The sequence below is a fragment of the Psittacula echo genome (genome assembly GCF_963264785.1).
Source record: "Psittacula echo genome assembly, chromosome: 3".
Classification (NCBI taxonomy): Eukaryota; Metazoa; Chordata; class Aves; order Psittaciformes; family Psittacidae; genus Psittacula; species Psittacula echo.
In genome coordinates, this window is record NC_137736.1 from 79,618,973 (window position 1) to 79,645,104 (window position 26,132).

Sequence of the window (26,132 nt, forward strand, 5' to 3'; positions counted from 1 at the left end):
ATCCTGTGTTGTGAATCTAGTAAGAAAAATTACTGACAAAACCTGGGGGCAGAAATTCAGGCTCATCAAAGGAGCTATGTCGTATTCAGTCTTAATGAGGTACCAATATGTTACAGCTATGAAAAATGCAAATTTTTTCCTGGGATTTGTCAGTTGAGTTGGGACAATATTAGTTCCATTATACGAAATTCTGGTGAGGTTGCCTCTGAAATGTGATATGGTCATTCCTATTGAAAGAATATGAATTCATACTGACAGATGGAGAGAAGAACTGTGATAATGAGGGAAATTGAAAGTCGATTATATGAGAGAAGACTAGAAGCACTAGGCTTGGTTAGCCTGGTGACACAAAGGCATAAAAAGGATAAGGTTGCTATCAACAAATTCAGCAAAGGGTACAGACTATGTAAGGTAAAGAATAATATTGGTACAGGAACAAATGACTGAGTACATTTGCCTGAAATTGGAGAATAGCTAGTAAGTCTCTCCAGTGAATATAGGCATCTGGTTTTATAGTAATGGAGGAAAAAACAAAGCATTAACAAAACAAAGATAATGTTAAAATAGGTCTTGATCATTTTTGCTAAGGATTAATGGGTGTGATTCCTGTGATAAGAAAAGCTATTATATCTATGTATTGCATGGACAATAAATAGGTTGTATGTATTGCAAGACATAAGTAGGTTGGAAATATATATTGAATATAGCTCTGCGTAATTTTAATTGTCTGGTCAAATAGCTGCAATTATGAATCTGAATAAAGTCTACCAAGTGATTTGCTATGGAGTCAGCTGAAGGCCTGGGAATAACAGGTCCTACTATCTCTACTGGATGGAAAGAACTTGCTTTTTTAGGAAATCTTTAAGAAGTGAACTTCAGCTTGCCTCTAGGTCAGCATGAACTTGCACACTAATGCTGTGGCTGAAAGAATTCATCTAGTGCTCAGGTGTCTTCATTTGATAAGATGAATGCCACCCATAAACTATCATATGCCTTAGTGAGTGTCCTGGTTTAAGCCCAGCCATTAACTCAGAACCAAGCAGCTGCTCACTCACTCCTCCCCTTCTTCCTGCCCCCACTCTTGGAGGAATGGGGAGGAATATCAGAAGAATGTAACTCCCAAGGGTTGAGATAAGAACAGTCCAGTAATAAGGTATAAGACAAAACCACTACTGCTACTGCCAATAATAATAATGATAAGGGGAATAACAAGGGAAGAGAATACAATTGCTCACCACCTGCTGGCTGATAGCCAGCTCAACCTGAGCAGTGATCTAGCCCTTCCGGGTAACTCCCCACAGTTTATATAGTGAGAATGATGTGCTGTGGTATGGAATACCCCTTTGGCTAGTTTGGGTCAGGTGTCCTGTCTCTGCTTCCTCCTGGATTCCTCTCCTCCCTGGCAGAGCATGAGACTCAGAAAGTCCTTGATTGGAGTAGACATTGCTTAGCAACAACTAAAAACATCTATGTTATCACCATTGTTCTCATGCTGAAAGTCAAAAATGCAGCACTGCACCAGCTACTGAGAAGGAGGAAAATGACTGCTACAGCTGAACCCAGGGCAGTGAGGAAAGATAATTGTTGCTAGCAGAGTCTCTCAGGTTACCTAGAGAAGTCTATGAGTTAATACAAGGAAATGGAATGAGAGACTACAGCTGTCTAAAAGTGACTTGATGTGGAGAGAAATGCAAATTTGTTAGGGAGAAAAGCAAGGATTGTGCTAAGAAGATAATAAAAGTTGTTTGATCTATCATATTGTGAATATAAAATGCTGCAAATATTAGGAAAGGTAAGATAACTCGATGACATGTCTTGATTGGGGGCAAGGGGGGAGACCCTAAACCCACAACTGATGATAACATCACGTAAAAAGATGCTGCGCAGCATACAATGTGGTAGACTGTTAAATTATGGGAAGAGTATATCAATGTCCAGAATCTGATTTTTCCTAAACTGTATAATATTCTACCAGTCCCTAGCTATCTGTTTTCTGTGACCACTTTCTGGATTCACATGAAATTCATACTGCCTCTTCCTTATTTCAGCTCTTACCATTGCTACCAAAGATACTATTTTAGAGATCCTTGGGGTTATGCTGGGTGCTCATCAAATGCAGTTATGATTCTGATACGCATAGAAGCTAGTGAAAATGAAGATGTTAAAATAAAATATGAATTTACAAGAGGAGAGGCCTTAGATAGTGAAGTGTAAATGCTGCTTGTGTAAGTCAGACATCTCAAGAAATGTGCTTCGGATGCTTTAACACAGGCATTTAGTTTTGTTAGAATAACATACTTCGACACTGTTGTGGTTTAAACCCATCCAGTAACTTAGCACCATGCAGCTATTTGGTTACCTGCTTCTTTTCCCCCTCTGGTTGGGATGGGGAGAAGAACTGAAAGAAAGTAAGCCCTGCAGGTTGAAATAAAAACAGTCCAATAGCTAAAGTATAATATAAAACTACTACCACTACTACTACTAATAATAATAATAATGGAAATAACAAAAGGAGAAAATACAAAACTAAAAGGGAACAGAGGGGGGGAAAAAAACCCAAAACAAAACGATGGTGATCCACAGTAAAATTGCTCACCACCTGCTGACCGATACCCAGCCTGACCCAAGCAGCAATTTGGGCCTTCCAGGTAACTCCCCCCAGTTTCTATACTGGGCATGATGCGCTGTGATATAGAATACCCCTTTGGCTAGTTTGAGTCAGGTGTCCTGTCTCTGCTTCCTCCTGGCTTCCCATGCCCCTTCTCACTGGTAGAGCACAAGAGACTGAGAAGTCCTGATCAGGTGATTTCTGAGAAAGTGCAATAATATCTGGAAACAAAATAATTAAACCAAGAAATTAAGTCATTACATTTCCAGATTTTTGAATTATTTTTGAACAGCAATGGGATTTTATAGAATAAAAGTCTTTGTTCTCTTATTTCTTTAAAGAAATCATCATCACTGTATAAATTTGATTTGCTTACAACATAGCTTCAAAATCTTGCTATGTCACCTTGCTATAAAACCAGACCTAACTCTTTAAGCTGAATGATCTGATACAAAAATCTAAATGCAGGCAACTGCATTAAACTGTGCTCATCTAACACTAGTTAGGTCTCTGAGACCTGGAAAGTGGTGTGAGGTTGCTCAGGACTTACAGAAGACCTGCACTGGTTGCTGGCAGACAAAATATTCTGCAGTATCTCAAAAAGTATTAGATGCCTATGTCTAGGCAACAGAATCAAACCCCTGGTATCTAACTTAGGATGAGCTAAATTGTTCTCAAGGCAACACTGATGATGCTGATTAGATTTCCATTGACTATAGTCTAAACTCAGACACCTGGCTGACATGAAGACACTTAGATATAGACAAATAAATGTGTTGCTGCTGAGCTGAATCCCACCCCTTAGGCTCATTTCATTTATGTTCAGGCAATTGAAAGAAGACCCCTGTTTCTTTTGCTATAATTTTCCTCTATTATCTTATACTGTGTTTAGAAATACATCAGAGAGCTTAATCTGTGAAATACCTGGCATCGAATAGCAAGGAACTTTTGGAGCCATAAACACTCACTTTATTATCTAAATAAATCACTGAAAAAGAGGTTTTTAAGGATACAAATGAAGAGTAGATGGATTTAAATCAGCAGCTTCAATCATGATTTGAACAATCAGTTGGAATCTTTGGTTCTGGTTCTTTTCCTACAGAGAAAATTAGTTCATTAATTAATAATTGTTAAAGAATTCAAATAAGCAAAGCTTTTTACAGCAAATTTGCTGCTACTTTTTTGCTAGATTTGTAGGTATTCCTTGTACCTGTTGAGAACTAAAGATTTAATAAAAATATCATTATATTTGCCTTTTTACAAAGTTTTTATTAAAAAGAAGTAACTATAATAGGCTGTTTATTTACTTTTGGAAGGCTTTAGAGTTTAAATTGGAATTCAATCAGAAAAGGATAAAAAGAGCTTTTTAAATGGTTAAATGCTTTGGGTTTTTTAATTCAAGTTTTAAAACCCCATTACAGGCATGTTTTATTTTTATGCTCTTTTATTTGAATACAACAACTTTAAAATTATGGACAGTGTCATATTTTAATACATAGAATGATTTTTTTGCTTCCTATTCATTTTGAACTTGCACTTCTTCATGGCCTCTTTCCTATCAACATTTATTGGAAGAAAAGCACTCAACTGCCACTGATACTTAGAAAATCAGTCCTCAGCCCTTTTCTGCAGGGAAAGAAATTGCAGTTAGTTTGGTTTCTAATAACCTGACAATTAATAGATTTTTTTTTTTTCTTTTTCATGACATCGAAGTTTATAAACATTGTACAACCCAAATCCAAGGAATATCATAATTTGAAAATAGTACACAATTTCATTTTAGTTATCTATTATGGTTTTAATGAAGAAGTATTGGGGATTTAGGCAGAAGAGGTAAAAAAATTGTCATAAACATCTCAGAAGATTACATCACTTATCTGAGTAATCCGACAGCTAAACCCAATCATTTCAAATCAAGACAAGCCACATGTTCATATGATGCTAAGAAAAACTTATAAGCATCAAACACATACACCCCTAGATATTTCAGAGATGGAAACAGTTCAGGTAGCCTAATTTTAATATCTGACCTCTACAAGGGCACATCTTTCAAAGCGTATGTTTTAGCCAATACACCTTCGTTCTCAGTAGCTTGTCATATGACTCAGAATAAAGATCTTTAACCTAACAACAGAAACCTAAATGAAACATCAATAAAAACATTAAAATGGGCCAAAATAAGGACTTAGCTGTAAGTTTTGAAGGTGTATAATAATAATAACAATGTAACTGTATCTGAACTTAGTAGTTGGGGAAAGGCACAATGAGTCTTTCCCCAGACCCACACTCTCCAGACCTGTGTTTTGAATCCTAGTCAGCATCGCTACAGCATGATGCAGCAAGCTTCTTTGACACACTAGATTGCTCACAGATGTCAGATATGACACTATGTTGTGCTTTTCAGATATGTCCATTGCCTCTCTTAATAAGTCTCTTCTGGTCTGTTTATATGTATTCCTTGTGCAAGACAGAAACAAGGGCTTTGCATGCCATTGATTCTGATCAGTCTCTGTACACAAAAAGATGAGACACATCTGCTAATCATCATAATAGACATGATTATGTCTAAAAAAAAAAGAAATCTAATTTGGACAACTCTGTAGTGTTTGGTGCAAGTTAAAATAGAAGAACACCTACATTAAAAAACCAACTGTCTCTATACTACAAATTTCAATGAGCTCTCAAGAAATGCTGCTTCATATGGCAATTTTTGAAAGTCTGGCCTTTTCCTTTCAGTATCTGCATGGAAGATGCTGGTTGACGAACAGTATAAAGACATGGTTCTTCACATCTGAGGTCGAAATATGAATTTATAAGCACTTAGACTTGACAGTTTTAGCTTCAATTCCAGTTCTTTATTATCCTCAGATGCCTTTTTCTGATTACTCCTGGCACAGAGTTGGTTTTGGATTTAGCAGTGTTTACGCTTCAAAAGAGGTTATTTTATCACTTTTAAAACATTATGACAGGTGTGTAAATGCTTTAACATTTTCAGGTAAATATTTATTTCTAAGGTAATTTTTATCAGTTTCCTGTTGTTTAACTATTTATCAGTGTTTTGTCAGGTGGTGTATAATTTCTAAAAAAATTCTACTTATAAAAACTCATGTGAGCTATCAGCATTGAAAGCAGTACACTTGAACATGTTAATAACTCTATGAACCCCACAGTAGGACGTAATGAATAGCAATGTGCACCACTTCTGTATCTTGTTCAAATTGTACAGGTTAATATGCCAGAAACTTTCAAATTTAAACACAAATGAGGGCTTATGCATAAGTAGTGTATTTGGTGTATAATTTGCCATTTGCCCCAGTCTGGCAGCTTTTTTTATTCAAGAAAGAGCTAATGTGGAATTTAATGAAGTTAATCTAGTTTGATGCTATAGAAATGGCAAAATTGATATGTATAAAATGTTTCTGAACTATGACTGCTTTCATAGTTCAGAAATACATTAATTGAATTCATTAATATAATGGTAGTAGAAGTCAATATTTACCCACTGACAAATCAAACTGGTCCTTTTGGTGTGCACATAGGGTAGACTATAGTCATTCTCACAGTCCTGAAGGTTTAAATAAAGCAGCTTTTCCTCATTCTTTTGTGAAAGAATGTTGGAAGAGTGAATTCATAATAAATCAATCAGTATTCCCAGTCCCCCCTATGGCAGAGTGAAACCTAAGGATTTAGCAGAGTATTGAAATAAAAGGGTTTGAACAGCAAACACAGAGGGGGACTTGGCTTTTGATGATACTTCTCACATTCAGATACAGAGATTTAAAACATTTAACATCCTGAGAATTCTTCAGTCACTTCTGGCTTTCTTCTGCTTGCCTCTCATTTTGGAGTTCTATTGGAAATGTGAGGACAGCTTGATGTAAGGTGCAGATACAAGTGTTTAGTGCAATTTTTTGTGACTTCACCAGAAAGACGACACTTCCCAAGAACTAGCCCTTCTTTCTTCCACTTAGAGGGGGAATCAAAAACCCTCTAAGTGGTAAAGTTTAATCTTATTGAAAAGCCAGCATAATAAAGCCGAGATTTTACACTTATTTTCTTTAAATTGGAAGAAATACCAGTGATAAGAAAAAGTCAAGTGCTTATGCAAAGATGCTGAGTACCATTCTGAACTTTCTGAGGTATCTGGAACTGGGTGACAGAACCCTAAATTTTTTTATCACATTTTTAACCCCTGTGCAGATATCTTGTATATGGCTGTGCTCACCAAGCCACTCTCTGTCTATCAGCAGTCCTGGTCTAATGGGCAGGTCCCAGAGGATTGGAAGTTAGCCAATGTGCACCTCTCTACAAAAAGGTGAGTAAGGAGGCCTGTCAGCCTGATCGCAGTGCCAAGGAAGGTCACAGAGCAGGTCATCCTAAGTGAGATCATAAAGCACGTGTGGGAAGAAGCATGGCTGGGAGAAGAATGGCTGGAAAGCTGACCAGTGGAAAAAGACTTGGGGTGCTGATTGACAGTTGCTGAACATGAGCCAGCTTGTGCCCAGGCAGCCAAGAAGACCAATGGCATCTTGGCCTGTATCAGAAATAGTGTGGCCAGCAGGGCCAAGGAAGTGATCATCCCCCTGTACTCGGCACTGGTGAAGCTGCACCTCAAAATACAGTGTTCTGTTCTGGGCCCCTCATTACAAGAGACATTCAAATGCTGAAGTGGGTCCAGAGGAGAGGAATGAAGCTGGTGAAGGGCCTGGAGCAAAAGTCTTACAAGGAGAAGCTGAGGGAACTGGGGTTGTTTAGTCTGGAGAAGAGAAGGCTCAGGGAGGACCTTATCACTCTCAACTACTACCTGAAATAGATTGGAACAAGGAAGTGGCTGGTCTCTTAAGTAACAAGTGATAGCACAAGAGGTAATAGCCTCAAGCTGCACCAGGAGGTTTAGGTTGAATACTGGGAAAAATTTCTTCACCGAAAGGTTATTCAGGCATTGGAATAGGCTGCCTAGGGAAGTGGTGAAATCACTGACCCTGAAGTATTCAGAAAATGTGTAGATGAGGCCTTCAGTGACATGGTTTAGTGGTGGACTTGGCAGTCCTGGGGTAATGGTTGGACTTGATAATCTTAAAGGTTTTTTGCAATTTAGTTGATTCTATGATTTTAAATGGGACTTGCTACCTATGCTGATCTTCCTCAAGCATTAGCATGTAGAGCTTTTATCCTGTTATCAAATGTATGCACTATATATGAGCTTCCAAGTTTTCCTTATTTGTACATAAATTGAAGGTCTGTATATCATTATGGGTTTTTGTAAAAGAATTGCTCTGTCATTAGAATAGATCTTCTGTAGGCAAATGCATCATAATTTTATTCTGATGAATATTTAAAGTACAGATGAGAATGTATTGATGGCATTCACATATAACACCAAAAAAACCACAGTCAAACAACAGAAGAAGGAGGCTACAATAATGCAAGTTTGAGTGTGTTTATACCTTTATGAAGGAGACAGCGGCAATTATCTTCAACTACAAATACAGAAATGAACGATAGGTAGTTGTAATGTGTAGTGAAAGGCATTAGTAAATCACTTGAGCAGTAATGCATTCTCTGGAAATAAGCCAGTCATTGATGATAATTCATTGCAAATATTTTGCATTCAGCTGTTTCCAGAACTAGGATTATATGTCAAAGCCAGAATCAACATAATGGAAAAAGTAAGACTTAGTGTTAGGAATTCTGACCCATATACTTGGATGTTTTTGCTGTTGTTGCTTTGAATAGTTCTTATTTGAATGGTATCTGATTCTGCAGAAGTTTAAGTCTGTCTAGTAAGATTATTTCAGTAGAACATTTTTATTGTTTTGGTGGGTTAATGTTGGCTAACATTCAAACACCAACCTAGCCATTCACTCCCCTCCTTCAATAACACAGACAGAAAATAAGATGAAAAAGCTTATGGGTTGAGGTAAGGGCAAGGAGATTTTTTTACCAAGTACCAGGGAAAATTAATTTCATTTATTGTCTTTTCAAATACATTCAGGCGTTGTAAAAGAAAGACAAACATCAAACCAACACATTTCTTCCCTGCTCTCCCAAGCTTAATTTCAAACCTTCACTCCAGGCTCTTCTGCTACTACCCCTGAACAGCATGGTAGGGTAGAGGTGGAAACAGGTATAGGTGACTCCTTTCTCAACTCTTTCCTTCTCACAGTTTCCGCTTGCCCTGGTGTATGCTCTCCCATGGGCTGTGATCAGTCCTAGAAAAAAAAGTAGTTCCTACAGCAATTACTTCCTCCTCCTACTTCTTCTTTCTTCTTTTTTTTTTTTCTTTCTTCTCCATTCTTTCTCCTTTCTTCTCCATTCTTTCTCCTTTCTTCTCCATTCTTTCTCCTTTCTTCTCCATTCTTTCTCCTTATTCTTTTCCCTTTTTTTTAGATGAACCATACAGTTGAAATCTTTTTATGTATATGGATAGTCATTAATAATTACTGTGTTTAGTTTCACGCAGTATGATGCACATTGGATTAGATTTATATTAGTTAACTCAATGTTGAGTTTCTAGACCAGTTATGGAAATCATTTAGGTAACATTTCATTTAATTTCTTGTGACATATTGCATTTCTCTGAAAATGAAACAAATATTAATATATATTAATAATATTAATAAAATTCTAGTATAATTATGGCAGCACACATATAATTTGCCATCATGCAATTTTATCTTTTAAAGTCATTTGCCTGTCACCATATTTCACTCTTCAAGTGCTTGGAAGCAGTGAGAGAGGGAGGTTATTCTGCAATGGTTTTTGTTTGTTTCATTTTTATCTTTTATTTTTGTCCCAGGTTCAGCAGTAGCAGTCAGGTTTTCTCCTTCTTAGTAGCTGTTGCAGCACTGTGTTTTTGACTTTTGGCCTGGGAACAAAAGCTGATAACACTGATGTTTAGACTGACCAAGGACTTTGTGAGTCTCATGCTCTGCCAGGGAGGAGGAGGGGCCGGGAGGAAGCAGGGACAGGACACCTGACCCAGACTGGCCAAGGAGGTATTCCATACCACAGCACGTCATGCCAGGGGATGTAACTGGGAGCTACCTGGAAGGGCACGGGCGCTTTTCGGTCGGGCTGTCTTTTCCGGCGGGCGGTATCGTATTCTCTTCCCTCGTTATTTCTCTTGTCGTTGTTATTATTGGTGGCAGCAGTAGTGATTTGTGTTATACCTTAGTTACTGGACTGTCTTTATCTCAACCCATGGGAGCTGCATTCTTTTGATTCTCCTCCCCGTCCCTCCAGAAGCGGAGGGAAGAAAGGTGGGGGGTGGGGGGGGCAGTAGACTGCGTGGTTCTGATTTACAGCCTGGGCTTAAACCACAACAATTTTTTCTAACAAAAAGACCATTTTATTGCTAAAATTCCTTGAAGCAACAACAGTATTTTCTTAGTGTCACCAACTGATGGGATTTTCTGGGTTTTGGTCAATGATTGTATAGTTGTTCCTGTGGTATGTGAGCTATCAATCCATTAGTTAAAAAGATTTATTTATGTGAAAATTATTCTCCATTTCACCGACATATTCTGTGCTAGTATCGAAACAGCAGGTCATAGAATCATAGAATAGTTAGGGTTGGAAAGGACCTTAAGATCATCTAGTTCCAACCTCCCTGCCATGGGCAGGGACACCATACATTAAACCATGTCGCCCAAGGCTCTGTCCAACGTGGCCTTGAACACCACCAAGAAGGGAGCATTTATTACTTCTTTTGGACAACCTGTTCCAGTGCCTCACCACCCTTACATTAATGAACTTCTTCCTTATATCTAACCTGAACTCCCCTGTTTAACTTTGAATCCATTATTCCTTGTCCTATCACTACAGTCCCAGATGAAGAGTCTCTCTCTAGCATCCTTATAGGCTCCCTTCAGATACTAGAAGGCTGGTATGGGGTCTCCACGCAGCCTTCTCTTCTCCAGGTGGAGAAGAGCTTTCACAGCTTTTTAAGTATTGGGAGCTAAATAAATCCGCTTGTGCATCACATTCGAGTGACCATTGTGGACTATATTTATCAGATATGTAGGCAGTAGGTTACCTGTGCTATAATAAGCAATGTAAACTGCTTTCATATGTTAGTTTCACATTTTTCAGACTATTAATGCATTTTATATCAACCAATAACTGGATTAAAAAAGCAAATAAAAAAAATCCTAGTAAATGTGATGGAGAAGTCAGCATCTTCCCTCTACTATTGTAGTGGAGCACCATAACCATTAAATTATGCCTTTTATCTATTCCTTATGAGCCTCTGTATTTTGTTATGTAGTAATTCAGTTTCTGTAGAAAGCATGTATGAAATCCAATGAGGTCCCATTTTCCCTAAAACTAAAGATAATGTGTCTATTTTTGAGGTGTTTTGTTTTGTAAGTTAAGAAATAAACTGAACCAGAGAATTCTATTTTTTATCCAACTTATTTCTTTAGTAAATTGTTACTAAAACAATTTCAGTAAGGCTCTGCAGTGATTACCTTTTTCTGTAGTTGTGTTTAAAGAAGAGTGCACCTACAAATGTCATGAAAAGAGAAAGGTTTCAGGTTCTGGATACCAGCTACTGGAGGCTTCTATTTAGCGTATTATCTGCCTTGAGTAAAAGAAGATCCTTAGAGATTAGAAATTTAGATTGATCCTTAGATATTTAGGTTGGATATAAGGAGGAAGTTCTTTACTGTAAGGGCAGTGGGGCATTGGAATGGGTTGCCCAGGGAAGTTGTGAATGCTCCGTCCCTGGCGGTGTTCAAGGCCAGGTTGGACAGAGCCTTGGATGACATGGTTTAGTGGGAGGTGTCCCTGCCCATGGCAGGGGGGTTGGACCTAGATGATCTGAAGGTCCTTTCCAACCCTAACTGTTATATGATTTTATGATTCTCTGGAATGAGAAACAATCCAGTAATAAATAGAAAATGTTTTGATTGCCTTTTACTTATCTCTAAAACATTTTAGTCTTTCACTTTGACATAACACAGAAGCATAAAAATGTATATGCTGAAATAATCTTTAACTTAAGAACTCTGCCATAGGATGCATCCATTTTGAAATATTTATCCATACAAAGAAAATATAAGGAAACAAAAATAAGCATGTACACTGAATAGTTAAGTATACACAAACAAAGCATACAGGAAACACTGGACTGAAGTCTACTTTACTCTCAAAAATACTTAATGTTCTGTTAGTGGCTTTCTATCTGCACTACAGCTATTAATATTAATGCAATTTGCAGCTCTGTAGCCTCATGTTATGTTCAAAGCTCATTTTGTGATGTCATTATAACATGGCTTTTTGGAAAAGTGATCTATTTTCTAAAATACTGTTCACAGGAATGTTCTGACATAATTAAGTTAATAACATTACTTGTAATTTCTGTATTACAAGTAATTGTCATAAAATGTTATGCTGATTAATGTAGACTAACAATGTTATTTTCTGAAAATTGTTTCAGCATGTAACACTATAGGCCTGTGATTTCTTAAAGGCAGACCTAATGGAAAATAACTCCACAGTTTGGTCAGAAACTGGCAAACTGTGTACTTGCCCCATCTTGAGAAACCCAGGATGGGAATTTCAAAAATTAAAACACTATCCATCTTGTGGCTCAAGATGCTTTCCCTTCCTTTGCTCCAGCAAATTAAGCAGAAAGTAATCCATGAGGCTTTGTACTGTTCTACATGCTGAAATAAAACTGTATGCTTTAACTGTAGTGATATATGCTGCTGCAGTGGCCTCAATACTATGCCTAGAAAATGTACACAAGGAAGATGCTATACCTGAAATTTATTAATAGAAAAAGTTACAAGCTTTTGGCAGGTCTAACGTGAGATTACAACATGCTGTATATAATGCTGTCCAAAATACCAGTATTACTGTCTTTCTGCTAAAGGTGCTTAAAAATCTTAAACTGACAAGTCCTAGAGCTGATCCCAACCTCAGCTATTCACTCTTTGTGTTGCTACTTGTTAAGTCACTACAGCATTAACTTTGCCTATATTCTTTCTTCTTCTTTCTTGAAGCACACTGCATGCATATGCATATGGATGTACTTATTTTACATTGCCCCTTGCCCCTGGTCATCTTCAGGACCAGAACAGACCCAGAAGGGGCAAGACAGGTCTCAGTCAGAGGAATGGGGTGGCCTTGGCAGGTTGGGGCTGGTTCCACCAACCCTCATGTGATTGCTGCCCACCTGGAGGGAGCTGCTGCTTACTTGGAGATGAACAGCCTGACAGACCCCATGGGAGGGGGGGAAAAACAGCCCTTTGTATCATGGGGCAAGGGAGCACCTTTCACCTCTGCCACAGGGCCCCCAGAGACAGCCAGCTAGTGTGGGCTAAGCGGAGGGGAGATGAACTGCTGGGGTGGGTTAGCACCAGGCGGGGACTTGTGACATCAGAGAAGGGCCTGTGCTAGTGGTGACTTCTGCCTGGAAGAAGGAGGGGCAGAAGAGTTAATGAGAATGAAATGACAATTAAAGCCTTCCATGATGATTCATACAATGATGTGAAAAGGCACTGCTTCCTTTATACATGTTAGAATATGATTTTATAGTGTATTGGATGGTCTGAAGCTAAGGCATAAATACAAGCAAACTTGTTCCATCTGAGCTAACTGCAGAGCTGGAAACCAGCCGAGAGCAGGCAGAGACTTTCCTAGTAACTACTTATAGTCATTTCAGGCAAGCTGGCAGTACAACTACATCCAGACCCCTGTCATGAAAATAAGAGAATAGAAGGGTTTTTTTCAAGAATTACATTGACTTGCTATTTGCCTTCTGAAATGTGGTTGTCAGAGAAGAAATTGGAAAGCCTGTAATGTTTCTGCTGCTTATCTGTTACCTGATATCTTCCCACTGAGAGATTAGACCATGTTCCAGTTAAATTAAAAGGAAAACCAAAATGCCAGACAGTTTCCAGCAAAAGATTTGTAAGCCCCAGATTTCTATTTCACATATTGCCATAATTCCTAGTTTAGAAGACACTTCTGAAAAAAAAGTTTTGGATCTAAGAAAGTAGAATTTGAAGAATCATAAATTAGATTTGAGTCCACATAGCTTTTTGGATTGACCTTAATTCCCCTTTTTTCCACAAAGAATTTTTTGCTCTAGTCCAACCCCCCTGCCAAGGCAGGGTCACCTAGAGCAAGTAACACAGAAGTGGATCCGGGTAGGGTTTGAACATCTTCAGAGAGGAAGATTCAGTCTATGTCTATTTAAACAGAGAGTGAGAAGTGACTTGGTCATAGTCCAAAGTATGTTCATAAAGAATGGATTCCTTACACTTTCTATAATAAAGCAACAAAAGTTGTCATGAGGAAAGGATCTGGTATTTCATAATCATAATTCACCAAAGAATCAAGAGGCTGCTACTACCTAATTAGGAGGCAAATGTGAGGTTCAAAGTATGCTTTACTTTGCCCATATGTGTGATGTAATACCACACTTAAAGCTCCTTGTACAACATAGTTTATATTTTGTGATGGTGGTGTGTATTTGACTAAACAAATTCTGTCAACTCTTACTGGAGATGTAAATCTGATAAAAAAATGGGTATTTTAGTTCTCAGTCTATACAGTGAAAGTTTAAACTAGGGAATCCTTGGAGTTCCTTCTTAAAATTCCCCTTCTTGTCTCTGCTTTCTGATTTATTTTTTTTTTTATCTCAACCTGTTATTTGTACATGGAGAAAATGTTCTCAAATGACAAAAAAAAAGTTAATTACTATGAAGCTCTGTAACAGACCCATAAAAGACCAAAGACTCTGAGCCTCTTCCTGAAGTATACTAAGGACATGATCAAATCTAATATTTACAAGGAGAAGAGTGACTGTATAGAATTATGTGTGAAGTGAGTACATTTTGTTATGCAATATGTAATATGTCTGATTGAGCCCTTCATATTAAGTTATATTATGTATGTTAGAAGAAGTGCTTCAGAAATTTAGAAGGCATGTTGGTATCTTCATTTTAACGGGAAGCTTGTAATTCTTATATAGAAGAGAGTAAAAAAAAAAAAAAGTCAAACAGGTTATTTTATTTTAAAATATATATATAAATGATCCATCAAAAGGCAGATGAAGTCTTAAATAACATTCTTAAGTATCCTGCAGATGAACTACAAGAGTCATTGTCCAGAGAAATTAATAAGGGCTCTGTAAATGTGTATGCATTCTGTCATGATGTTGAAGCACCCAGCATTTTCAAAAAAATAATATGAATGGAAGTAAAAATGACAAACTTGAGGAATGATATCTTGTTTTAAAAGTTTGTTTAAAAATCCTAGTGAGCAGAAAGTGAAAAGTATTTATGTGCAAGTTACTGTTGTTGCCAATTTATATACTTGCTGAATTAAACAAAAAGCTTGCAAGATATTATACTGATTAGCATTTTCATTCTAGGGGAAAATGTAGTGCTTCATCTAAAATGACAAAAGTAATACAGTTTTAAGCATACTATCTCTTCACTGTCTGCTCAAATATAAGCTTGGTTTTATAATTGGTGATATTAATTGAGCTGTAAATCATTAATTCAGCCTGCTATCTTGATTCCACTAATGGTTCTAGAGTGGTGACAGAGGGAGAAAAAATCCTATGTTTGCCATTCAAAATATAGTTAGAATACACCCAAGAGGGCTAAAATTTTACCTATGTTTAAAATTACTTATATAGAAAAGCAGTCATTTCAAAGGGAGAAATCACAAAAAGTGACTTTTCTGTCATGTGATAATATAGTATGACTCTGTCCTGGGTTCAGCAGTAGCAGTCATTTTTTCTCCTTCTTAGTAGCTGGTGCAGCACTGCTTTTTTTAATTTTAGCCTGGGAACAACGCTGATAATACCAATGTTTTTAGTTACTGCTCAAATGTTTAGTCTGACCAAGGACTTTCTGAGTCTCATGCACTGACAGGGAGGAGGGGAAGCCAGGAGGAAGCAGAGACAGAACACCTGACCCAAACTAACCAAAGAGGTATTCCATACCACAGCACATCATGTCCAGGATGTAAACTGGGGGCAGTTACTCGAAAGGGCGAGTTCACTGCTCGGTCGGGCTGAGTATCGGCGGGTGGTGAACAGTTGTATTCCCTTCCCTTGTTATTTCCCTTATCATTATTATTGGTGGTGGTAGCAGTAGTGGTTTGTGTTATATCTTAGTTACTGGACTGCTCATATCTCAACCTGTGAGAGTTCCATTCTTTCTATACTCCTTCTCATCCCTTCAGGTGCAGGAGGAAGAAAAGATGGGGGGGCGAGTAGACTGTGTGACTTATTGCTGAGCTTAAACCACGACAAACTCAAACATGCAAGAAGACTGTAAAGAAGAATAGAACAATGTAAGTGGCACCCACTTTAAGTATCTTTCGGACAATAATTAATTCATTAAAAGATATGCTACCATTGTTATATAATGATGATCTGAAAATAATTTTTGACATTTTCTTGTCCTAAATTAGAAGTTGTAGACACCTGTCTTAACAAAATGGCTTTAAATAGAAAAAAAATACACTGAAATAAAAAAATTAAGGAAGCAAACTAAAAGTATGATTTATGTATGGACATTTTGCAATGTATTCTACATTTTTATCTGGAGAGGATGGAAAGAATTACTGTCTTCAACTACAGTCATGAGACTTGATTGCTTGCAGGAAAGTTACAGCAAATGTCCTAAATAAAAAAAGATTTGGGTCACATGAACGAAAACATAAAAATCACTACAAAAAGCCTATTAATCTAGGTGAAAATTGCTTTGCCATTTCAGTAGGATAAAAGTTTGGGCAGATATGTAGGGGGATGGGTTTCCTAAGGTAAAGGTAAGGTAAAGGTTTCCTAAAATAAGGTAAAGGCATGCAATGCAGTCTACATAGTGCTGCCGAACCAGACCTGTATGCAGCCAATTATTTATTTAAGTTAATAATTTATTAACTCATATTAATCTTTGCACTAACTGGAGAACAAATGCATATTCTCAGGTGGTTGGATCTGGGCCTGAATCCTTAGCCGTGAAGGAAGCAGGGTTTTGTCAGATTTCCTTGGCTCTAGGCAACGACTGGACACCAAGGAAGTATCAAGTGTGATAGAAAGAAGAAGCTTTATGTTTGATGAAATCTGGAAATCTAGATAAAGAAGATTTCAAAAGCAGTTACTCCCAAATTCGGAAGCATCAGCAAAAAAGAAAATCAGTGTCGTGGTTTATGCCCAGCCGACAACCCAAAACCACGCAGCCACTTGCTCACTCCTTCCCCCTTCCTCCCCCCCACTCCTAGAGAGATGGGGAGGAGAATCGAAAGAATGTAACTCCCATAGATTGAGATAAGAACAGTCCAGTAACTAAGGTATAGCACAAACCACTACTGCTACCACCAATAATAATAATGTTAAGGGAAATAACAGGGGAAGAGAATACAACCTCTCACCACCTGCTGACCAATACCCAGCCCGACCTGAGCAGTGATCTGGCCCTTCCAGGTAACTCCCAACAGTTTATATAGTGGGCATGATGTGCTGTGGTATGGAATACCCCTTTGGCTAGTTTGGGTCAGGTGTCTCTGCTTTCTCCCTCTTCCCCTTCTCCCTGTCAGAGCATGAGACTCAGAAAGTCCTTGGTCAGAGTAAACATTACTGAGCAACAACTAAAAACGTTGATATTATCAGCACTGTTCCCAGACTGAAAGTCAAAAACACAGCACTACACCAGCTGCTAAGAAGGAGAAAAATGACTGCTACTGCTGAACCCAGGACAATCAGAAACAGCAATTCTAGAAAAACCATAACAATTTAGATGTTTTAGAGGTTTTTAGTTAACTGAGAGTATCACCATGATGCTTCCTCTTATAGTCTTTGACAATATAAGGATACTGAAAATACTTGAAATGGAACATGGAATAAAGAGACATTCATACACACGTTTGATAGCATCAGCCTTTTGAGATGATGGTTTATGTTTATTTGGTTCAAAAAAGACCTGCAAATGGTTATGTACACATAGTCTAAGAGAGACTTCTGTTTATCAGCCTGTCAAAAATGCCATTATATCTCTTTGATGCATTTTTTAAAGGTTTATTTTAATAATCTATTTATTATAGGAAAGGTAGTTTGAGGGAGTGTATCTTTAAGATACCATCCAGTAGTTGTTATGTAATGTGAGTGCTTGTTTTATCTCATGCTGATCAGCTAAAATAAAAGCATTTAATAAAAATTACTTCTCTCAGATTATTTGGCTTTGACCATTAAAAATCAGTGTGATTAAGTCTTAGAAAAGGAGAAATCATTCGTGGTGTAGTTGAACCATAACTGTCTTGTGCCTCAAAGGCACACATCTATGCAAGGAAGTTGTGGTCTACTGCACCTGTGTGATTACCCATCATGAAGATTTATATTCATCCTAGGAAGCACCCAGTAAGGGTAGACACCTCCACAATATGCCTACATTTAAAAACCACTCACACAGTATGTGGGCAGTGCTTTAGGAAGAGGCTTGTGTGCTCCTGAAGGATAGAGGAATAAGGGAAAGAGATGGGAAGATGTCTGTGATGACACCTTTCTGCAGTCGTTATCCTGATCTATATTTGTGGCATGCTCTCTGATTGTTACCAGTTTGGTATTGATAGGAGAGCTAGAAAAATTTTTCTTTTTGGTCTTTGGGGAGGCTGGGGGGGAATTGCAGTGGGAGAATTGAGATATGCCTTATTGCATGATGGAATTATTCTGTACAGAAACTAATTGTATGTGACTACGAATAAGCAGGTAGAAATTCTCATTGTCAGTATAATTGCTAATACATTTATAATATCCATAAAATCCTATTCCATTCAGTTGGAAATCTTGATTAAAATTCTTTTTTACCATAACATAATGCCAAGAACTGACAAAGGAACAGAAGAATCTGCAAACAAAATGCAACGTAGCACACAAAAGAAAGGTTTGAAGAGAAAGAACAGCATTACTACCATAGCAACAATCTATCGTGTATATGGTTTCTTATGTTTAAATGCAGCTTTATTATTTTAGTGGGTGAGGGAGGTGCCAAACTGTAGTATTTTTATGTCTAAATCTTAAACTTGGGCTTCCAACACTGAAGATATATTTTCTTGGTATTTAATCTGTTCCACTGAAAGGATGTTAAATTGGTTCACTGTATTCTAATAAAACAGGTGGATTTAGGCAGTGAAAAATTATAATGTAATAGCAATTACTGCTGAAAAGAAAAGAATGGATATGTTGTCGTAATAGTAATTAAACAAAGTGAGCATCTAGTGTATGGATAATGAACTGAAGAAATTAAACTGGAATCTAATCTCGGAAGAGGTGAAATGAAGGGCAGAAACAACCACAGAACATAAAGGGGGGAAAGGTTATGGGTGGTTGCACCTGAGCCACGTGAACAAGACATGAAGCTTTGATATTTCTGTCAAGAAAACTCTATGAAAAATGTGTGTCCATGTTATTCATACATCTGCTGTACAACTCTCTGAACAGTTGAGCCTGAAATAGAGGATATGCTGTAATTGTAAAACATTCTGGAGGGCTGCAAGTCAGTTCTGCAGGTCATGCAATACATCAGAAGGGCATCAGAGTTACTATGCCTGAGCAAACCAAATTCACTGGGAATTTATAGTACACTAAATGCATCCCCAATGCATCAACACATTGAATTCATTGACTTTATGCTATGCTATGAAACTGCATATACACAACAGCTATTTTTTTCAGGATTCCAGTACAGTCAGAACAATTGTTTCTATGTAGGATACTACAGATTAGGCTCAGAAATCCCTGACGCATGTTTCAGTTAGGTTACTGTTGTGGGTCAAGCTCAGCTGGTGACTAAGTACCACACAGCTGCTTGGTCACTCTTCCTCCTTCCCCAGTGGGATGGGAAGGAGACTTGAAAAAAGGTAAAATTCCTGCAAGTTAAGATAAGAGCAGTTTAATAATTGAAATAAAACTAAATTAATAATAATAATAGGAAATAAAAAGAGAGGAAGGTAATAAACCCCACACACCTCAAAAAAAAACAAGTAATACACAGTACAATTGCTCACCACCCACTAATGAATGATCAGCCCATCCCCAAACACATTCTATGGTAAGGAATATCCCTTTCAACAGTCAGCTGTCCAGGCTGTGCTCCCTCCGCGCCAGGAAAGATGCCCGGGGTGTTGCCGAGTGACAGCACTGCGAGAGGGAGCCCTTTTTTTTGAGTTACATTCTTTCAATTCTCCTCCCCATCCCTCTGGGGAGTGGGGGGGGAAGTAGACTGCGTGGTTCTGATTTACAGCCGGGGCTTAAACCACGACAGTTCTATTTTGGCGCACAACGTGGGGCACGAAGGGTTGAGATAATGACAGATCTGACCAGAGTGTGTCTAATCGTATTTGTGATAAGCATTCAGTGTTTTGGATTAATAGTCACTCGTCACAATGCTGATTTATTGGCTCTCAAAGTTGTTGTTTTTGATCTCACAGTCTCAATATGCCGTAGGTTACTTAGAGCCGGTATTTGCTGTGTTGGTGTTTTTCAAGTGTGGGGCTTGGGCTAAGGTTGTTGTCTCGTTGTATTTTGTGGCAATGACTTGTAATACAATAGAAGGATTGATCATGAAACTGATCTGGCTTGTGTTCCCAGTGTGGTCACCACCTTTATACTTTGGGAGGTATATAATACAAATGCTCAGCAACTATACATCTTTTTTCTCCTTCCTGGGTGGTCAACCTATGAAGGAGACATTCTTTTACCCTCCCAGTGCCCCTCCCAGACCGTTTGCAGCATCGTTTGAGAGTTTTGAAATTTTTGAGTGGCCTTTTAATATTGTTGAGACCTGTTTGCTGATTGTGATGGGGGTCACCATGTTGGCATGCATACAGAGTGTGTTTTGTTCACAACCATTACGTCTGATCTCAAGAGTTAAGCAGAGTCGGGTTTGGGTCTTGTCTGGGGTTAGAAGACAAAATAGGGGGACCGAGAGATTTTCCCCGAGGTTGGATAGCCATGAGTGGCAGGGTGTGTGGGATAGTATGGGCAAGTATCTAGGTCAGTGGGCCCCTCCAGTGTTTTGGAATTTCACCACCGAACAACTGCAAAATCCAGAAGAATTAGTAAAACACTTAAATGAGGTGTGTTGTCATCCTGGTCATACCAGAGAGGGACAAATCATGTCAACGTGCTGGGGCTTGGCCTATGCTTACCGGGCCTTGTTCAACGCTATCCAGCACCTTCAAAAGGGAAAAAATGTCCCTGGATCTGAGGGCGAAGCAACAGACAGCGCAGCTACTCCAGCTCCGAGCACAGCAGCTACACCACCCCCAGCGACAAGTACAGCCACTACTCAAACTTTGACTGCAACAGACAGTGCAGCTACCCCAGTGACAAGTACAGCCACTACTCAAACTTCGACTGCAACAGACAGTGCAGCTACCCCAGTGACAAGTACAGCCACTACTCAAACTTCGACTGTAACAGACAGTGCAGCTACCCCAGCGACAAGTACAGCCGCTACTCAAACTTCAACTGCAACAGACAGCAAAGCTACCCCAGCTCCAACCACAGCAGCTACACCACCCCCAGCGACAAGTACTGTTGCTACTCAAAGCACAGTGATGACTGCAGCTAAACCAGAGGACCAATTCGTACCAATATCGATTGCCCCCATACGCAAGAGAAAAAGCAAAAAAGAGGCAAGAAGGGTGAAGCAAGATGAAGAAACAATGTATTCACCACCCGGGCCACCATCTGATCAGGAGTCATCATCACATGACGAAGAAGAAGAAGAAGAGGTGACTTCTCGACCTTGGACCTCAACCGAGCTACGGAATATGCGAAAAGATTTTACCCGTCAACCAGGGGAACACATCACCACCTGGTTGCTCCGATGCTGGGACAATGGGGCCGATGGTCACGAACTAGGAGGTACGGAAGCCAAGCAGCTGGGATCACTTGCTAGAGAAGGGGGAATTGACAAAGCAATTGCAAGAGAGAAAAAGTCCCTCAGTCTTTGGAGGCGGCTCTTGGCAGCTGTGAAAGAAAGGTTTCCATACAAGGATGATGTTACGAGTCGTTCGGCCAAGTGGACTACTTTAGACAAAGGCATCCAGTCTCTGAGGGAATCAGCCATCGTAGAGATGATCTATCACATCAAACCGAATAACGGAGACATACCCATAGACCCAGATGAAGTCGAATGTACACGACCCATGTGGCGAAAACTTACACGGAATGCACCGTCATCATATGCCCATTCATTGGCAACAGGCAGGGTCTCCTCTACACATCATGCAACCCATGCGACATGAAGTAAATGAGCTGCACTAATTACACAACGAGCTCGAATAGGAAATCCCAGTCGTCCAGGCATTCTAGAAGTCATCATGGACTGGCCAGAGGGCAAAGATTTTGGAATGTCACCAGAGGAGGAGGTGATGCGTGCTGAAGAGGCCCCACCATATAATAAACTGTCAGAAAGTGAAAAGCAGTATGCCTTGTTTACTGATGGGTCCTGCCGTATTGTGGGAAAGCATCGGAGATGGAAGGCAGCTGTATGGAGTCCTCAACGACAAGTTGCAGAAACTGCTGAAGGGGAGGGTGAATCGAGTCAGTTTGCTGAGGTGAAAGCCATCCAGCTGGCCCTGGACATTGCTGAACGAGAAAAGTGGCCAGTACTTTATCTCTATACTGACTCATGGATGGTAGCAAATGCCCTGTGGGGGTGGTTGCGGCAATGGAAGCAGAGCAACTGGCACCACAGAGGTAAACCCATCTGGGCTGCTGCACTGTGGCAAGATATCGCTGCCCGGGTGCAGAACCTGGTGGTGAAGGTACGCCATGTAGACGCCCATATACCCAAGAGTCGGGCCACTGAGGAACACCAGAACAACCAACAAGTGGATAAAGCTGCTAAGATTGAAGTGGCTCAGATGGACTTAGATTGGCAACATAAAGGTGAATTATTTTTGGCCCGGTGGGCCCATGACACTTCAGGCCATCAGGGCAGAGATGCAACATATAGATGGGCCCGTGATCGAGGGGTGGACTTAACAATGGACACTATTGGCCAGGTTATTCATGAGTGTGAAACATGTGCTGCAATTAAACAAGCCAAACGGTTAAAGCCTCTTTGGTATGGAGGACGATGGCTGAAGTATAAATATGGGGAGGCGTGGCAGATTGATTATATCACACTCCCACCAACCCGCCACGGCAAGCGCCATGTGCTTACCATGGTGGAAGCAACCACCGGATGGCTGGAAACATACGCTGTGCCCCATGCCACTGCCCAGAACACTATCTTGGGCCTTGAGAACCAGATTTTGTGGCGACATGGCACCCCAGAAAGAATTGAATCAGACAATGGGACTCATTTCCGGAATAACCTTATAGACACTTGGGCCAAAGAGCATGGCATTGAGTGGGTATATCACATCCCCTACCATGCACCAGCCTCTGGGAAAATCGAACGGTATAATGGGCTGTTAAAAACTACACTGAGAGCAATGGGTGGGGGAACTTTCAAGCATTGGGATACACACTTACCAAAGGCCACCTGGTTGGTCAACACCAGAGGATCTGCCAACAGGGCTGGCCCAGCCCAGTCAGAACTTTTACATATTGTAGAGGGGGACAAAGTTCCTGTGGTGCACATGAAGAATTTGCTGGGGAAGACAGTCTGGGTTATTCCTGCTTCAGGTAAAGGCAAACCCACTCGTGGGATTGCTTTTGCTCAGGGACCTGGATATACTTGGTGGGTAATGCAGGAAGATGGGGAAGTCCGATGCGTACCTCAAGGGGATTTGATTTTAGGGGAAAACAGACAATGAACTCAATTGTACGCTGTTGCCTGCTATAACCATCAACTAGAAGTCTGCAGGGCACCAGCGACTGGCCCTGACTTCCCTCCGACCATCATCCCAACAGAGAATGAACTTTGATAGAACCGGACAAGTTCTACAGTAAAGGAATGATCAGCATCAGCAGGCAACGATCCAACACTGCACACAGCTTCTTCTGCCCTGAAAGACTGTTACAAGAGATGGAGCCCAACATCATGAACCGAATGGACTCAGTAGCTTTATAGGGATTGGTCCGTGCACTAAGATAACAGTGCACTGAGAGGAGAGTGAGGGTATATGGAAAATGTGGGATCTGAGCATGACGTGAATGGTATGGAATAAGGGGTGGATACTGTCCTGGGTTCAGCAGTAGCAGTCAGTTTTTTCTCCTTCTTAGTAGCTGTTGCAGCACTGTGTTTTTGACTTTTGGCCTGGGAAGAGCTGATAACACTGATGTTTAGACTGACCAAGGACTTTGTGAGTCTCATGCTCTGCCAGGGAGGAGGAGGGGCCGGGAGGAAGCAGGGACAGGACGCCTGATCCAAACTAGCCAGAGAGGTATTCCATACCACAGCACGTCATGCCCGGGGATGTAACTGGGAGCTACCCGGAAGGGCATGTCCTCTTTTCGGTCGGGCTCTTTTCCGGCGAGCGGTATCATATTTTCTTCCCTTGTTATTTCTCTTATCATTATTATTATTGGTGGCAGCAGTAGTGATTTGTGTTATACCTTAGTTACTGGACTGTTTTTATCTCAACCCGTGGGAGTTACATTCTTTCGATTCTCCTCCCCATCCCTCTGGGGAGTGGGGGGGGAAGTAGACTGCGTGGTTCTAATTTACAGCCGGGGCTTAAACCACGACACTGTGCCTCTCCTCACTGGCAGAGCATGAGAGACTGAAAAGTCCTGGGTCAGGGTAAGAGCTACTTAGCAACAACTAAACCATCAGTGTGTTATCAACATTAATCTCAGACTAAAGCCAAAACACATCAATGTACCAGCTGTTAAGAAGAAAATAAATTCTATCTCAGCTGAAACTGGGGCAGATACCAAAGCCACACTGGCTTCCCTTTTCAAAATGACACCTGAGTAAAAAAACAAACAAACAAACAAAAGATAAATACCTTGAATAAGTACAATGGAAGAAAAAAAGCCAGGAATGTGAAAAGAAAATGAAAAATTGAATTAACGACAGAAGAGGACAGAAACAGAAAACTATATGGAAGTTAATGTTATTGCCTAATTTTTACTAGTTCAGGATATGTTACCATGCATAAAAGGACTTCTGTAATGGTGTGGGAGCTTCAGTGCAAATGAGAATATATTATTTTACTTTTGGAGCCTGGCCAGCTGGCAGTATGAGAGTGTGTGCATCTGTTCCTGGTGATGTATCTTCCAAAGTTATGTGCACAGTGTCATCATACTTGAAAGCCTCATACTGTCTTCAGGGTTTATCCTCCAAGCACATTGTCTCCTGCCTCTGTACCTTGAATCTATACAAGGACATTTTCAAGGTTCAACCTTCCTCTTAGAGGTAATACAGACATAACTAGCTATGCCAAGATGTTATATTGCACTCAGATACGCCTTTGAGTATTAAGATAGAAGCATAGCCAGAAAAGATAAGTCTAAATACAATAGATAGGTAAGATACCTGAAAAAGATCAGGGGCACATTATCGTCTTCAAATACTCAGCTTAACATATACAGATACACAAGTTTCATATTTCCTCATAGTTCCTGAAACCTATTGTTCCTCACAACCAGACCAGTCTTCATTGTGGGCTAGGAAGGTCAACACCTGTTCCAAAAATAAGAGACATACTCAGCTGGAATGAAGATTCATCTAGAACATCATTCCATCTCTAAAACTAGCCAATATAGAAGCCTAAACAAGAATAAATACATAAATGTCTATTTCCTTGCTATCCACCAACTACTTCTAGAGATTAATGGCTTAGACTTCTTAGTAAAGAAATAGTATCTTGCTACAATGCATATTGTCTAATTTAGGCTTCTGCAGTCTATACATGCAGCTCTCCATTTGAGCTAGTGTCCTTATTCATGGAATCATAGAACTGTAGAATCATAGAATCACAGAATGGTTTGGGTTGGAAGTGACCTTAAAGATCTAGTTACAAATCCCAATTCAATCTTAGCAGTCCATGGAGAGGGACAGAAACTGTGGGCAGGTTAAAGAAACCACAGAGACTGAAGTGACTATCTCCAATTTAGATTACTTCTTCAATTTCCACTGTTGCATTTTGAACCAGTGTAAATATTTGGTATCCCAAACATTTGTCACTCAGTTCCACTTCTTAGCTGTGCTCTATGAAATTAATTGTTTTGTCTGGTTTTAACTTATCTTTTAAATTTGATATCTACCAGTTCTTCTATTTTAGCTTACATTACAAGACAGGATCTTGCATTATGGTATTTTGTATTATAAGAGTTAATAAGCTTTAATACTTGAAAGAAATGGCCTGCATTTTATGCTCTCCTTCAGCCCAAAAAGGTTCCCTTCAGTGAAGGATACTGAACAATTAACATTTCATTTTCTTATAGTGATACTGTGTCGTCTTGCTGAAAGTATCCTTTGGCCCTAAAAAGAGATTGTTAATCTGTTGTTAAACTGCCGTACACATGACACCTAGGAGTTCCACATCCTGCATGACTGCTTTGTAAGAAAACTGTTGTATAATGTGATTGGAATGA